The following is a 15,332-nucleotide window of genomic DNA, read 5'->3' as shown; positions in this document are numbered from 1 at the left end:
CGCAACCAAAGGTGCCAAATATGCTTATCTTAGGAGAAACAAAAGTTTTAGCCTAGGATGAGGTTTGCATGTGACTAAGTTAGCAGCATTATGTTGCTCCCCTCAAATGAATCACGCCATTGGACGTGCTTTTAGCATCTATGGATGCAAGCTGGTAGTCAGTTCTTTTCTATTTTTTTAAATTAAATTTGTAACAATTCAATAAAATTTATAACAATTCATGTTCTCATTCAAAAAAAAAAAAAAAAAAAAAAGCTATCCAGAAGTTATTATTTAAATTTTTTAATTCTATATAAATATCCAAAATTCACTAAGCGAATAACCGATATAGGACTAAATACTTGTCCGCATGGCTTCTCACATACTTCCTCCGTTTAAATTCCGACGTTTTCAATTCAAATCTAATCACAAGTACCACGATCGGTCCGTGATCAGCCCTAATGGATCTATACCGCAGTGTCTCTTGGTCCACATAAATAATAAGTCGGATATGCCCTGATACTATTTGTAACAATTAAAGACGTATCTTATTAAAAAGACTAGCCGGAAGTTATTATCTCGGTATTTGATCCTATATAAGTACTCAAGATCTACCCAATAAATAACTGATATAGAACTAAACACATATCCGTATAAAATTTATTAAATTAATTTTAAATAAATATATTTTTGAGCACCAAAAAATAAAACATCCAACACCTCGTATCCGTCGCAGCGTTCATAAAGTAAATCCCGTGTGCCATCAGGCTCTTTTTTATCTTTAATAATCTACTCTCTTTCTCTCTCACACACACACACATCTGGATAGATACTTTCGAGTAGAATTTAAACTCTGATGTAGACAAGATTTATTTTACGGACAAGACTCTTTGCCAACTTTTGGCGTTGAAAGGTAAGCCCGTGGGAGTCTTTTAATATTTCGCTTAATTAGTAGTATATCTAACTATGTGATATAAGCTGTACGTAAGCTATGATGAAAGTAGACTGCGAGTTGACGCGACCGGTTCCGTGAGAAGATTCGGACCCATGAGAGGTGTGGCTTGGACCAACAAGGCTCCTGTTGACCTGACCCGGGAACAGTGCTCCGTTGACTGGTCAACGAAAGTGGAAGGGTGGTCCCCCAAGGAACTTCCCTCGAATTAAGATCATATGACGTTCATCCTGTAGGTGGCGCTTTGTTATTGTCCAGCATCATGGACCACAGCAAGTACCATACACCCATCCGCCTACTACTAGCCCGAGGCTTTAGGGTTAGGTTGGAGTGAGGGTCAGGGTTAGGGTTAGGCTTAGGGCTAGGGTTAGCGTCAGCCAATGCGAATTCTCATTGTTTGAAATCCTACACTTGTCTTCTTTTCCTTCCTGTCAACAAATATTGTTCCCTACAATTAATTTATTAATTTGTCAAATCATAATATATTTTTTAAATAATGAAACTCCATATATATATCTATTATATATTATATTTAAAGATTGTTTAATCATACTTAGAATATGAAAGACTATATTGGTGATAAGAGTAGCTTTCTCAGGATGTGTGACCCTTTACAATTTCATTTTATTTTTATTTTTTTGTGTGCACGCATGTAATCAGGTGTGTGGCAGTGGAAGGGTCACCTTTCTGAGTACCTTTATCCAACACGAGAGCTGGCGAGGGATGGAAATGAAGCAAAATACATCTACTTAGTGTGTGATCTCCAACATTACTCCATTCCTTGATAAGTGTACAATTACATGGGGGATAAGCAAGCCACGTATCCATCACGGTAATTTCCATCTGGAGGCCGGATTCGTGTAGACATATATTCATTCTCATATTTATTGGATGAATATTTCGTATTTATATATGATCAAAAAATTTAAATAATATATTTCAGTTAATTTTGTTAGATGAAATACTGAATTGTTATCGATAGCATTGAAATGGTTTCTGCTTATGGCTCATATAGACTAGGAGATATCATGCTCGAGTCTATTTGGATTGGCCATGGGCTAATCATAATATTTATGGTGAGATTCTGGATCAGAACATAAGTGGAATTGGAGAGCATATGTGGCCACTTTGGCTGAAGGGGTAGAACTACCACATGCACCGTAAAAAAATATAATGGATCGTATCATATTAAGGAGATTATTGAATTTTTTATATATATATTTGCTAATAAATCTTAGAGGATTGTATTTGTTTGGTGAGCATGCAATGTTAGGAGATTACTTTAAACATGCGAGATACTTTATAGGTCCCAGATCATAGTGATGCTCTTATTTTATATAGTGGCCATTACATCACCATCTAATCTTTAAATAGACGCAACTGAAGGGTGTGGTCTTCTCTATCGTCTCCATCCTATTGGAGTTAGGTAGCCCGATGTAGAAAAAGGATCCTGTTGGAAAGACTCCCCAAGCAAGTTTTGCATCTCTTATTTAGGTTTGTTGAGAAGGTCGACTATCTACTAGCCTCCTAGCTTCATTATTTTATCTCATGAATCCTGGAGACAGGATATATAATTCATATAGAGAAGAGGTTTTATAATCTTACATGATTTAGATTGTTACATAATGGAATCTACTAGAGAAGGCATTCAATCAAGGTGGGGCTGTTAGCATTTGTAATGAACATATTTTAGCGAGCACTACATCAAACAACAAGCAGGAGAACTACTCTAAAATTATGGAAATTTACGGGGAGAAAAATGATGGTCACTAGATGTAATTCCTTGGCTCCGAGAGACGTTGGATCTTGTATCGTCCAATTTGAAGGAATCGAGCAAAAAATTCATATGAAATGGATGAGTTCTAGGGTTATGAAAATAGGAACTTCTGGCAATCAGGGTTGGTAGAGGAACTGAACTTGTTCTGGAAGGTGCAGAGTTTTAGAAATTTTATATTACTTGGCCATATGATAGACATTATCTCTGTAGGAACGGGTTGTATCTTACTATGCGATGGAAGGATTCACCCTCCTTCCTGCAAATCCACCATCGGATCGCCCACTGTACAGATCTCAAGCACACTTGCACAGATTTTGAAGCAAACAGTGGATGATCCGATGGGGGATTCAAATAAAGGAAGGTGAATCCCTTTTTCGTGCGAAAGATACAACCCTAGTCTTATTTTTATAACATTGCTTCCAACTAGGGTAGCAATTAACCTAAGTTGCACCGAGGATTGGGTTGTTTAAAGCTGGTTTGCGCTTCGCTAAGTGAGCGAAGGAGTCCAATAATTTTTGAATGATATTTGTAAAAGCAAGGATAAGCTTGCTCAGCTCTGTTGCAAGCTTGGCTCAAATCTTATATGACCCAAGCTTGAACATCTTCTACTAGGCTTGGTTTGCGCCCGGGTAGAGTCCTAAAAGATTTGCTATATGATGAGATGAGCCTGAGCTAAAACATAGCTCAGCTCAGGTCAGCTCATCTGCTTCGCAACATTTTTGTTAGTATTATGGATGCATCGTATAGTTTCATCAATGCAGGACTTGGTGGCATACACCTTTTATGTTCTGTAGCCTCCTCCTCATTAAATAGTTATACATGTGTAATAATCTTTATACATAACATAATTGCAAAGAAAATTTTAAAACACCCAAACTACTACATTTTTTCCAAAACACCCCTGATTATATCCTCAGGAGCACCAAATTTGTCAAAAAAAAATCCACTTATTCCTTTCTCTCTATATCGATGACCATGCGGCTATTACAATCCGATCGAAACCAGTTTGAATATATCGCCAGAACAAATGGAAACAAGATTTATCAAGAGGATTGCTCATAATATATTGGAAGGAAGTAGGCTACCATCTCTTTACCAAGATATCAGAAGTTAAAAAAAAAAGTGACATACTTACAAAATTACTATTTCCCAATCAAGGAGATATCTTTGCTCATTAATTACATGCCCTTAGCAAAAGCCATGAACAATATGCTATTGTTACAACTAAAACAAGAAAATCACCTTGTTGGGTTAGAATTATGTGTAAAGAGCCAAACCATTTTTATTAATGTTTGAAATATGACAAAGAGGAAGGTTGGAAAATTTTTGATCAGTTCAGAATTAGGTGGTTGGTGCAACATCAACATGCCCCACTAATCATTATGTGGTGCGACGAAAGTATCCCTTCATGGATTGGATTCGGGATCACAAAAAATATATTTTAAGTTGCCCAAAGTACATCTTCAATAATAATAATATTCCACATAACCTTCACAGTTGACGCATATCCTCAAACCTAATAAATGTTAAGAGCAAGGGATGAGCAGGGCTCAAGCGCCCTTGACTTTCTTCTTGCTCAAACTAGTACAGCCCATGCCTTGGCTGGACAAAGAAAGATAGGTGTTGTTTAAGATTGCAAATTGGCAAGCTTTTGTACCTTTGTGGCCTCGTGGCAATTTCCAAAACATGCTCTCCAAACTTTCCAAGGCAAAATGGTCCATACAGGATAATGTTCTTTTTCAGCCTTTATGGCTCATTAGAGAGAATTGTATGGGACAGTCTTTCTTTTTTGCTACATATTCTATTGCATCCATTTTAAAGTGGAAATTGAAGAGTCAAGCAAGATAGGTCTCTTCCTATTAATGGAGTCCGTCAATCTTATGACATGCAAGGAAAAAAGAGATACGTAAAAAAACATCCATGAGACTATTTGTCTGTACCCCTCACTTCTTCCTCATCTAGCTATTTTTCTCTTTCTGAGGCCTCTCTCCTTTTTCTCGAGTACTTTTCTTCTCCTTTGAAATATGGAGTCCCTCCTCGTGGCCGTGGACTGTGTTCACTAGTACACAATACATGGCCAGATGATACACACCTAATAAATAAGTCATCCAACAAGTCATACATATCTCTAGATAAATGGATATATAGTTTTCAGAACATTATACTTACCGGTATATAGTATATGTTCAGGTGATATACACTCGACGGATTTTTAATGCATACTTTAAGCTTCTTTGGTACATACTTAGCAGTGATCCAATATATACTTTCAGAAAAATCGATACTTATCTAGATAAACTGATACATAGTTTCCAAAACATCATTTCTACCAGTATATAGTACATATCCAGGTGATACAAAATCGACAAGTTTTTGATACATACTTTAAGCCTTTTTGAAACATGCCTAGCAACAATCTAATATACACCTTCAGACAAATTGATACATATTCAGGCAAACTGATACACAGTTCTCAAATATTATGTTCACCATTACATAGTACATGTCCAAATGATATATACTCAATGGAATTTTTAATATATACTTGAAGCTTTTATGATACATGCTTAGCAACAACTTAATATATACTTTCAAGCAAATCGATATATAGTTTTCAGAATATGACATCCACCAATGCACAGTCTATGAAGATGTGATACACATTTGGAATGAACACTTTTACAAGGAAGAAAACTTGAAGGAGGAGAAAGAGACTTGGTGAGGAGGAAGAAGGCCTCACATATGGATGGTGAGGGAAGGACTATTTGTTGTGGAAGAAGAGAGGGATATGGATGGATGGCCTCACAGAGGATGTTTCATATATTTTCTTTTTTTTTTTAATTATAGGATAGACAGACTCCGTTAGTTGGAGGAGTCCTATAGGATACGTGGCAAAAAAGGAAAGATCTCTATATGATCTCCTCTGATACATGTACTAGAAGATTTTTGTTCAACTCACTTGGTGTGACAACTCTCTTACAAGAAATTATTAGTCGGACGAGATCCACCAAAGACTAGTCCAACCAGAAAGCAACATGTGTAATAGTAATCCCGTTTTCCTCCTCTTTCTTCTTTCTATGCATAATAGCAAGGTGAATGATCCAACCAATAATTTATCCCATGAGACAATATGGGTTAAAAGTCTTTGTTTTGAGTGTACTTCTCTCAGCTTCAGTTATCCAACGGAAGAAGGCTCAAGGTTAGGTTACAACATTTTTCAAACCACCTGTCCCTGAGTTCATGCTTGTTCGCTGCTTGTAGGGAGCCTCGTGACCAAAAGGTCACTTCGGCATTTTCCTTTTTTTATCATTTGTTTTCCTTTTCAATAAATGATCTTGGAAACTTGGGATTAGTGGCAAACACCTGGAAAAACCTCTCAAATGTTCAAATCCATAACCATATCAATAATAATCTCTGAATTATTAATTTTTCACTGATTTTTTTCAAATTTTTCTCTGAAGAGTACTATTCAATTGCTCATAATTTTTTAATGAATCTCACTAGTTATTTATGAATCGTTCATGGCTGCTTAGAAATACCTTTATGAATTTCCAATTAGTTATTCTCTATGTCGTTGTTGGTAGGTTGTGTTTGCTCTTATCACTGCTTTTACCTTTCTGCGCTGCTTCTTCATGTGAATAAATAGATAAAATTATTTTCAGACATTACATTCTTTATTTTTATTAATGTTATTACATGCTATAATTATCTTAACTTATGGGAAATCGATTATTTTTCTAGATTATTACGAAATTCTAAATCCTTTTCTTGAAAAAACCGTTCCCTTTTTAAGCAATTAAATGGAGACAAATTGTTTACCAAATTTATGACCACACATAGAACCTCAGTCATTGAACTATAGCTCCATTCTCCCTAAGTTAATATATCTTTATATTTGCTCGTAGTTGCATACCTTTGCATTAGAAATCATGAATTGGCTCGCCTATTCTCTTCTTGCACACCATAACAAATACAACATGTAGAGAGGCCTTAAACATTGCCTCCTAAGAAGAGGAGGTGATGACAAGTAGTTATGCACAACTTGATCGACTCCAAGAGGGACTCTCAATTAGTAGATGGAGCCACAGGGGGTTCAAGTCTAAACAATCCAAAAACCTATGCATTCAAAATCCAAATCTAGTCTAGGGCTAGATCTTGTTTGGTGAGATATCACATGACCAACAAGCAAAGGATCAAGCAAAGCATAGACTACATGGCAGGTAGGTGGTAGAAAGGGAACCTTAATGATATAACTTCAAAATATAATTAATTGACTTATAAGAATTGGGAAGACAAAAAAGTTCATATTAGTGTTCGTGCATGCATGTGCATGTATCTAGACACAAAGTCATGCATACATACACCTATAGTGTGGACAGGGAAAATTACATCCATTATTATATTCAATAATTAAAGTTGCCAAAGAAAAATCTACATTTCTAGATGCGATCGATGTAAGATATCTAGAATGCCTATAAATAAAAAATTTGAAAATCTCGCATCTAAAAAGGTTTTATTAATCCTAATATTACTTGCGATAATGACATTAGATTGAAGATTTAAACTAACATGACTAATATTACATTATAAAAACAACTAAAAATACAATCATCAGTTATGTTATTTCTGTCATAATTACAATTTTTAGATAGAATAAATTTATAGAATATAATAGCTTAAAATAGGAAAATAATGACACTACAAATATGTTATATGTGCTAAAATTAAGTTTTCCATGAATTTTATTAATAAAAAAAGGTAAAATGGGGTCATGACATGATGTCTTACTCATAGTCATTCAATACCCTCTATCTATATTCAATTATGAATTTTTTGGTACGGCCAGCATGCACAGATGTTGCAGGCAATGTTGGACTCATTAGGTCCATATTTCTTCACATCCCAACTTCGCCAATTGCACCAAGCTTAGTTAGGATATTATAAAACAAAAGAGTGCGAGTTAAAATTGACTTTGAAATAAAAAATATGGACATAATATTTCAACTCAAAAAAATAATTAAGAACTTTTAATTAAGCATATCGATACGAACTAAGAATACCAAGAGATGTCATAACTTATCACTTAAGAATAAATTTGTTACAAAATGGCAAAAACAGGCTCGTTCCAATATTTTGAACTCCAGACAGCTCAATGTTTATATGCTAAACTCATGCACGAGAAATGAAGTTAAAAACAGCATATGTAACGACCTTCCGATGCAGGCCTTCAAATATCGTGATGGATCACGGGCGGTCCGATGTGATTTTATTCTTGCCTACATGTCTCCCACTGCTATAATTCTAAGCTTTCATGTGTTTCTTAAGCTAAGCTCCTAAATTCTATCATGCCGAGTCTGTGTAAAAAGTTTGGCATCATGTATCAATCTTTGCAAAATTATTGGATTGCAATATTCGTGGCATAAAGTTTTCATGCAAGGCTCTTTTAATCCGACAATTGTTGTGAGAAGCTATAGATCATAATCGATGTCCATCATTTCCTTCACCATTAGAATTTCATGGTATTCTACTAATGATTGAAGAAAAGCATAAATGTAGGACTTGCAGATATCATGCTAGTATAGTTTGTTTTGAGCTGCAGTCTCTGAGGATGATTCAAAGAATTAGAGTTGAATGGTATGATATTGGCCAATTGATCATGATCAATTGTTGATGAGGCTGCTGTTAATTTATTGCCTCCGATCTAATCAAAACTTTAATTATTATTTTATCATATAAAAAGACCAAAGGGAATGATTCTTCCATATGGTGATATTAATTTAAAGTACTGTTATTGTAACATTTCAGGTGATCCACCTTGCATTGCATATAAACTATGTACATAACTGACATCTAAGTAATGATCCTCAGTGGTAGTCTAGCTCATCAGGAAAAAAAATACAACTTTGAGTATTAGACCGAAGCAAATAGAACTCAGCAGGGACATCTTAAGCCCTAACATAATAGTTGTAATTGGAGACTGTCCATTTTAGCTATCATCCTATTAGAATGAGCTTTTTTTTTTATAAGGTGAAATTAGAATGACCTTACTAATATAACAATCATTGTAGTCCTTAATTTTAACTTTTTTTCCCTGTTCATCTTATTTGTGTAATATTTTAATTTCAATATTTATTTTTTTTCTTTATAAATTAATGTCTTTTAAGGTTGTACTTCTTGATCTAGGCCGCCGAGCTACTAATATGTCCAAGCCTGTCGAAAATAAATAAGTGGATAAGCGTCACTATAATTGGGTTAGATTCTAGTTCATTCAAATATAAATGATTTTGCTTGGTATTTAAGTTACAATAGCCTGTAGGAACATTTAAGATATAACTCTAGGCCTTGCGAATAGTGGTAATAGTGCAATAAACCATGGACTAATTAAAAGCATGATTTGGATGATTAAAAAAACATATAATTAACTATTAAGAGAAAAAAAATCAAAAAATACTGGAGAAAAATGGGGTGGATAATATGTTAACAATCTATCATGTTTTTTCTCAACTACAATTTCTTCTCTTCTTCATTTTACTTTGTGAAGCCCATTCCATCAAAAACTTGATGGGACAAGTAAAGGCCTAATTCTTTGCACCCAAAAAAAAAAACAGCTTAGTGTCGTGCTAGCTAATGGTGCTACCTACCCCTTGCCTATAGGTCAAATTGTAATTTTGTTGTTAAATTTTAATTGTATTGCCATGTACTTCGTAATTTTATAGATTGATAGGGGTTAACGCTAAATTGTGGTTCATTATTGATCTAAATTAGCATCTAGCTTTTGTGCTAAACTCCAACTAGTCTAGCTAGAATGCAACTTTTTTCCTCCTCTCCCTTTTTAGTCTGCAAAACAAGATATATTGCACTTGACTTTGACAATTTTTTTGACCAAAAACTAGCAAAATTCATCAAGTTTGATTAAAATTTATCATTTTCGAATAGGTCAAACTTCGAATGTGTCTCTGACCTAATACCACTGGCTGCCATACAGATGTATGGTTTGAAAAGTTAGGCTGCCTTGTGAAGTCTTCGATTTCAATATCATGAATCGTAGTAATTGTTTTTTTCAATATAAATATCAAGAATGAGACTTTTAGAAGAAAATCATTAGCTAGAAAACAAAAATGCTAAGAAGATAGAAAAGTTTAAACCAGGAAATTTGAATCCTAGTCATGGTCTCAACGTTGAATGCTATTTTGGATAAGTAGTGGGCTCCTTCTCATTAATATATATGTTCTGTTGGGTAAATCTTTAACAAATCTCCCAAACCATATCAAAACGACTCCCTAATTCTTATATTGTAAGTCGGTTTCTTTAGACGAGAGATAAAATCACAAATTACTCTATCTTTCTATGATAATATAAGCTTAACTCAACTATTGTTAATTTGCGAGAGATCTGTTGTTAATTATTAAAAATAATCATCAGATCATCTTCAATGCACCATGGAAACCTAGATGTCATTCCCACAAGACTCGGACCAACTAAAGACAGGAAAGTGCTATACCTAAGGCTAAGGGTCCTCCCTGTCTCACCTCATGATGGCTGTTCCCAAACCCTACCTCTCCCCTCCCTCTAATGATGCCATCTCCCACAAATACCATGTTATCACATTGCTACCATCATGAGAAAGGCTAGTTGGGGCAAAGCTTGGGGCCCATTTGGCCATCAACCAACCATACAGCCCACACATCATATTATGGCTATGTTATGTAGCCTTCCTACCTTTCCTAAAGGCATGATATTTGTTGATGATGGATAATGTAAGATGGGGCTCAGATGAGGAGATGAGAGTTGGTGGCTTTGGTGGATCACAACACCACACAAATTGTCTCCAAGAATTACTCTCTGGTTGGATCTCATCTAGAGAAGTCCGGTTTAGTAAATAAGCTTGAAATATATCAAAATATTGACATGTGTTCTTGTTAAAAAAATGAACAAGGACATAATGTTACATATTTAGATGCATTGTGCAATTTCAGGAAATTTCGAGTTATGATTACGAACCCTAAAATCGCCTATACAATAAGGTTCGAGATTTGTTCGTCTATAGAGCCCAAGACTAAGAATTACATTAAGAGTTATAAGTTGCAAAGCATTCTCCCACTTAAACATCTCATGGCTATGACTTATGACATTAGCTGCAAGTCTTTTTATGACAAAGCAATCAAAACTTCTTGAATGGATGGAAGAGCCTCCTAGATGCTCTTTCTTGAAGCAATGCTTGAGCCTAAACACTAAAAGCAGCATTTGAGCCATTTACTTCAACTTGCTTGTTTAGCTTTTAGTATTTCTTAGTTCATTTTAAGGTTGATGGGTCCAGTATAAGACTAAAGTTTCTGTATCAGTTGAGGTTAGCTTACAAAGGTTTCTTCTAGCAACAAACCTATTTTTGGATTGAATAGACGTGAGCTTTATTACTCTTTCCTACAGTTACATTCAAGGCAAACCAAGATGATTGACATATAAAACTATCAGTTTTAACTTGTTTTCGATGTTTTTCAGATCGCCTTTGGAGTAAGATGTCCATTGAGTGCAAAAGTCTTAAGTAGTGTATGCCGTTGAATATGCCATCCACACGACCTACGGTATAATAAGCCATGTTCCATTAATGAGGCAACCTAAGCATGCTGCAAGCCTAAATATAGGCTTTCATATGATATCTGAGATGTCACTAAACAAAGTGAGCTCAGCAATTAAACCCCCACCAAAGAGGGCATCCATAAAAAATAAAATACCGAAATACAAGATGTGACACAAAGTTTTAGTACTAAAGATTAGTTTTGGTAAAGAAAAAGAGTTTACGAGCCAAGATTAATAGGATCAAGCTAGTGCAATGATTCCATGACTATTGCTAAATGTTCCTAGCTAGCTAATCGGCTGGTTGATCACTTTCCCAATATACAAAATTTTTGTCTTTAAATTGTAGCATTAAAAGTTTTATAGAGTCCTCATGACACCTTATCATCTAACAGAATCTGCTAACCCTAAATATTGGCTCCAATGCATCATGTGCATAACAAAAATCAATTGGAAGTTTTCATGTGGTGAGGTTGTTGGAGAATTTAATAATCTAGGATACTCCTTAAAAAAAGGACAAGACTCTATGTAGCATCAATTGCAAGAAGTTGTAGGGCATGGAATGTTTGCTACTTATAATAACTCCAATAATGCAACAATTGAGGGTCCCCAATTCATGGGATCCTTAAATATCACAAAAGTATCGCAAGTATGTTGGTGCTAATGGTGCAATCACTGTCTCATCTACCTGGAAAAAAATAACAAAATAATAAGAGTGTATTTAGTTGTCTAATAAATATTGAACGCGTGTGGGTGGGTGTCACTTTTTGCTTCAAGATATTCGGGCTATAGTTAGTGGCGACTTTGCCTTCCAAGCAGAGCATATTTATAGAGAGGTTAATGGAGCTGCGGATTGAATGATCTTGTATGTGGCCGATCACTCAGAGAGCCCTATGGGTTGGAGAGAGAGAAAGAGAGTTGCCTAGAGCACTCTGAGGCTTGCTATTTCTTGACTTTTTTAGATGTATTTAGATGTGTATGAGTCAAAAAAAAAAAAAAAAATTACTGAAGGCACTAACTTTGTTCAATTAGGGCATCACTTGAGTTGGACTTCCCGCGTCACACGCAACCCAACCCAAGCTGAGACTGCCAACTGAGAGAATCGAAGGCCCATCCAAGACCCAACGGGCCCATCTAGTCGTCAGCAATGCGTCAGGCTGACGCTGGGGCCCACACGGGTACTCATGGGGCCCAGTGGTGGTCACCTTGTCCCAGTGGGCCCCGGGCACGGGGGGCCGAGAATTGCGGCCGAAAGCTGCACGACGTCTTTATGAGGGGATGAGGGGATGGGTGGTGCAATGGGTTTCCGTGATCCCGATTGCGACGGGCGGGTCAATATCAGACGGTCGTGCGTGCCGGTGCACCCCTCTGTATGGTGTGTCATCAGAATCCAGCGCCCACGTGGCCTGCCAGGCTTGTCCCTCTTACGTGGGCACCTGGGCCCACAGACTTTGCTTTGGACAGCATAAACGGCATGACGAAATTAAAAGGTAATAAGTGCTATGCAGCACGTATCAACTCCCCACATGTTTCCTATCTGATGTGGCATTTAATGAACAGCGTTTTTTTTTTTCATTATGGACATCCCTCTGTTATTTTTCTAATAATCCTACAGCCTTGTATTACTTATTACTATTGTTTGAAGGGAAAATATTAAGAATCACTTGCCTTAGTTTACAGTAAGCAGGGGGCTTGATGGATGCCATTGATCCACGCATGTACTGCACTATTTTTTTTTTTTTGCTGGAAAAAAAAGGGGAAGAGGGGAGAAAGAGACAAGCCCACCCCGCGTAGCAGCCCCCACTGGGCCTCCACCCCACCAGGAGAATGTTCAATGCAGGCAGAAATGACCGTGTGTTGGACACCCCGGCCGGTTTTACTCATACCCTTCCCACCCGTGGGCCGGCTCGGTTATCCGACCCGATCCTCCATGTGAGTACGTCACACCTGACACCACACAGGCTACCAACCGACCAGTAGCGCTTTCAGACCCCGTGTCCAGGCGTGGGGCATCCGGTCCCCAAATTTAATCGACGCCCGCGCGTTTCAAACCTGAAACCACTTGGTTGAAAGTAAACGCCCTGTTCCAACTGGGCTACCACCTTGGTGGCTACTGCACCAATTTTTAGCTACCACACAAATAACATTATGGGTGATCTGGTGAGCAATCAATAGCTGTATTTTATTTAACGAAACTTATAATCGTCGATAATTAGTTTAGTTGGCTGCTATTTCTCAAACAAAAATGTCTAATTTCTTAGCAACCACTAATTGCACTAGCAGCTATTCATATATATTTGCTTTAAAATATGTTCGATTTCTTTTCTAGCTTTTAATTTGATGCAAATTTTATAGTGTGCATTCAATTTTTGTTATATATATTCCATTAGTAGCCATTTGTATAATTCCGTTCGAATGAATGTGTAATTTCTTTCGCAACTTTTTCTTTCATGTTGGACTCTTTTTGTCGGAAACCAAATGTAAAATTTGAAATATCAAATAAATTCCTAAACAAAGTACTCATTCATGAGGACATTGAAGTTATTAAACCCAGTAGGCAATTCTCTTAGGGCACATCCAAGATTATAAAATCTATATATTTTGGGACTAGGTCTCTCTTTTACATTGTTGGGTCATATATGGCATATGATATTTTTCTTTCCTTTTATTTTCATGTATTATTATCAAATCAATATTCTAAAATTTGGAAAATCTGTTCACTCACTTTTAGACTGATTTAAGTGAATCGATAACTCAGATAAGTTAACACATGAGACAATATGACAATATTATATAATATCTAAAAAATAGCATATATACAATAAAATTAAGAGGAAAGAGAAAAAAATAATAGTACATATAGAGAAATGTTTCAAATTATTGATCTGAGTTTATACTTTATAGTATAATTTCTAAAATATATAAAAATTATAAATATATAAATACAATAAATTGTCTAAACTAATTAGTTTTGGTCATTTTTCACAATTACAAATTTGTTCTTAGTACTTAACCTCTGGTCCTCATAATTATGCCAAACGACCAGTCAAGATAAGGCTCTGTATATACACACATGCTTCTGTTTTTATTTTTTTCAGAACACATATGCTTATGTAATTACTAGGAGAAGAAGTTTAGGATGAAAAAAAAAACTATTAAACAATAGAATGAAACCAGAAGAGAAAGGGCAAAACTCTAATGCATGGGAGGTGGCAAAACTCTACTTACATAGCAAAGAGTTTAGTATACAAATTAATTGAATACTAGCCTGTAACCTGCATGATGTATATAGTATACAATTTTTTTATCTTTTTTAAATGGCTATGTAGGCCAGTCAAAACCATCATGATGCCATTATGACATCATAAAAGTCATTAATATATATATTTTTTGAAAAAAAAATTAAATAAGAGCGATACTTATAATCCGAGCCTCATTAAGTATTAATACTGATTGTTAACAATATGCCAATATTGATTAGCAAGTTTATAAGGATAATCAGAATGGCTTACACTTATATAGCACATCTATATAGAGTTAGAATTGTTGGCCCTTGTTCTTTTATTTGGAAAGCAAATGGAACCAAATCAGTGGCTTCATAAACTGTTGGCGAGAGTGATGAAGAGCCAGATCATCAGGTACAGGTAATTCCAAACAGTGATTCAGCCTATTGGTTCCTCTTTCCCTTTCTTGGGCATTTTGCTGCCTATCTATGAATTGTTCTTACAGGAGTTCATTAGTTTTACCATATAATTCTTGCAGCTTGTATACATAGCCTTCTTTTGTGACTAACATTGACCAAAGCTAGCCTGGAAGTTGACTGGCAATCTTCCTAGACTTGTTTATAAGATTACCTGTTGCCTTTCACATGCTTGAAGAATCAACGAATCGTTAAACCTCTTTCGATCAAGTATGAAATTAGGTGTTCTTATCGGTCACCTAAAGTTGTTGAAGGATAAACATATGTTCAAACATCAACTGTAGATTCAATAGATTTGTTAATTTTGATATCATACAAGTTCAATCTACTTAGACTATGTAAATTTTGTA

The sequence above is a fragment of the Phoenix dactylifera genome, chromosome 7 (genome assembly GCF_051530095.1).
Source record: "Phoenix dactylifera cultivar Ajwa chromosome 7, Ajwa_hap1_PhDact_Kaust_v1.1, whole genome shotgun sequence".
Classification (NCBI taxonomy): Eukaryota; Viridiplantae; Streptophyta; class Magnoliopsida; order Arecales; family Arecaceae; genus Phoenix; species Phoenix dactylifera.
Note: the sequence above shows the minus strand (reverse complement) of the source record.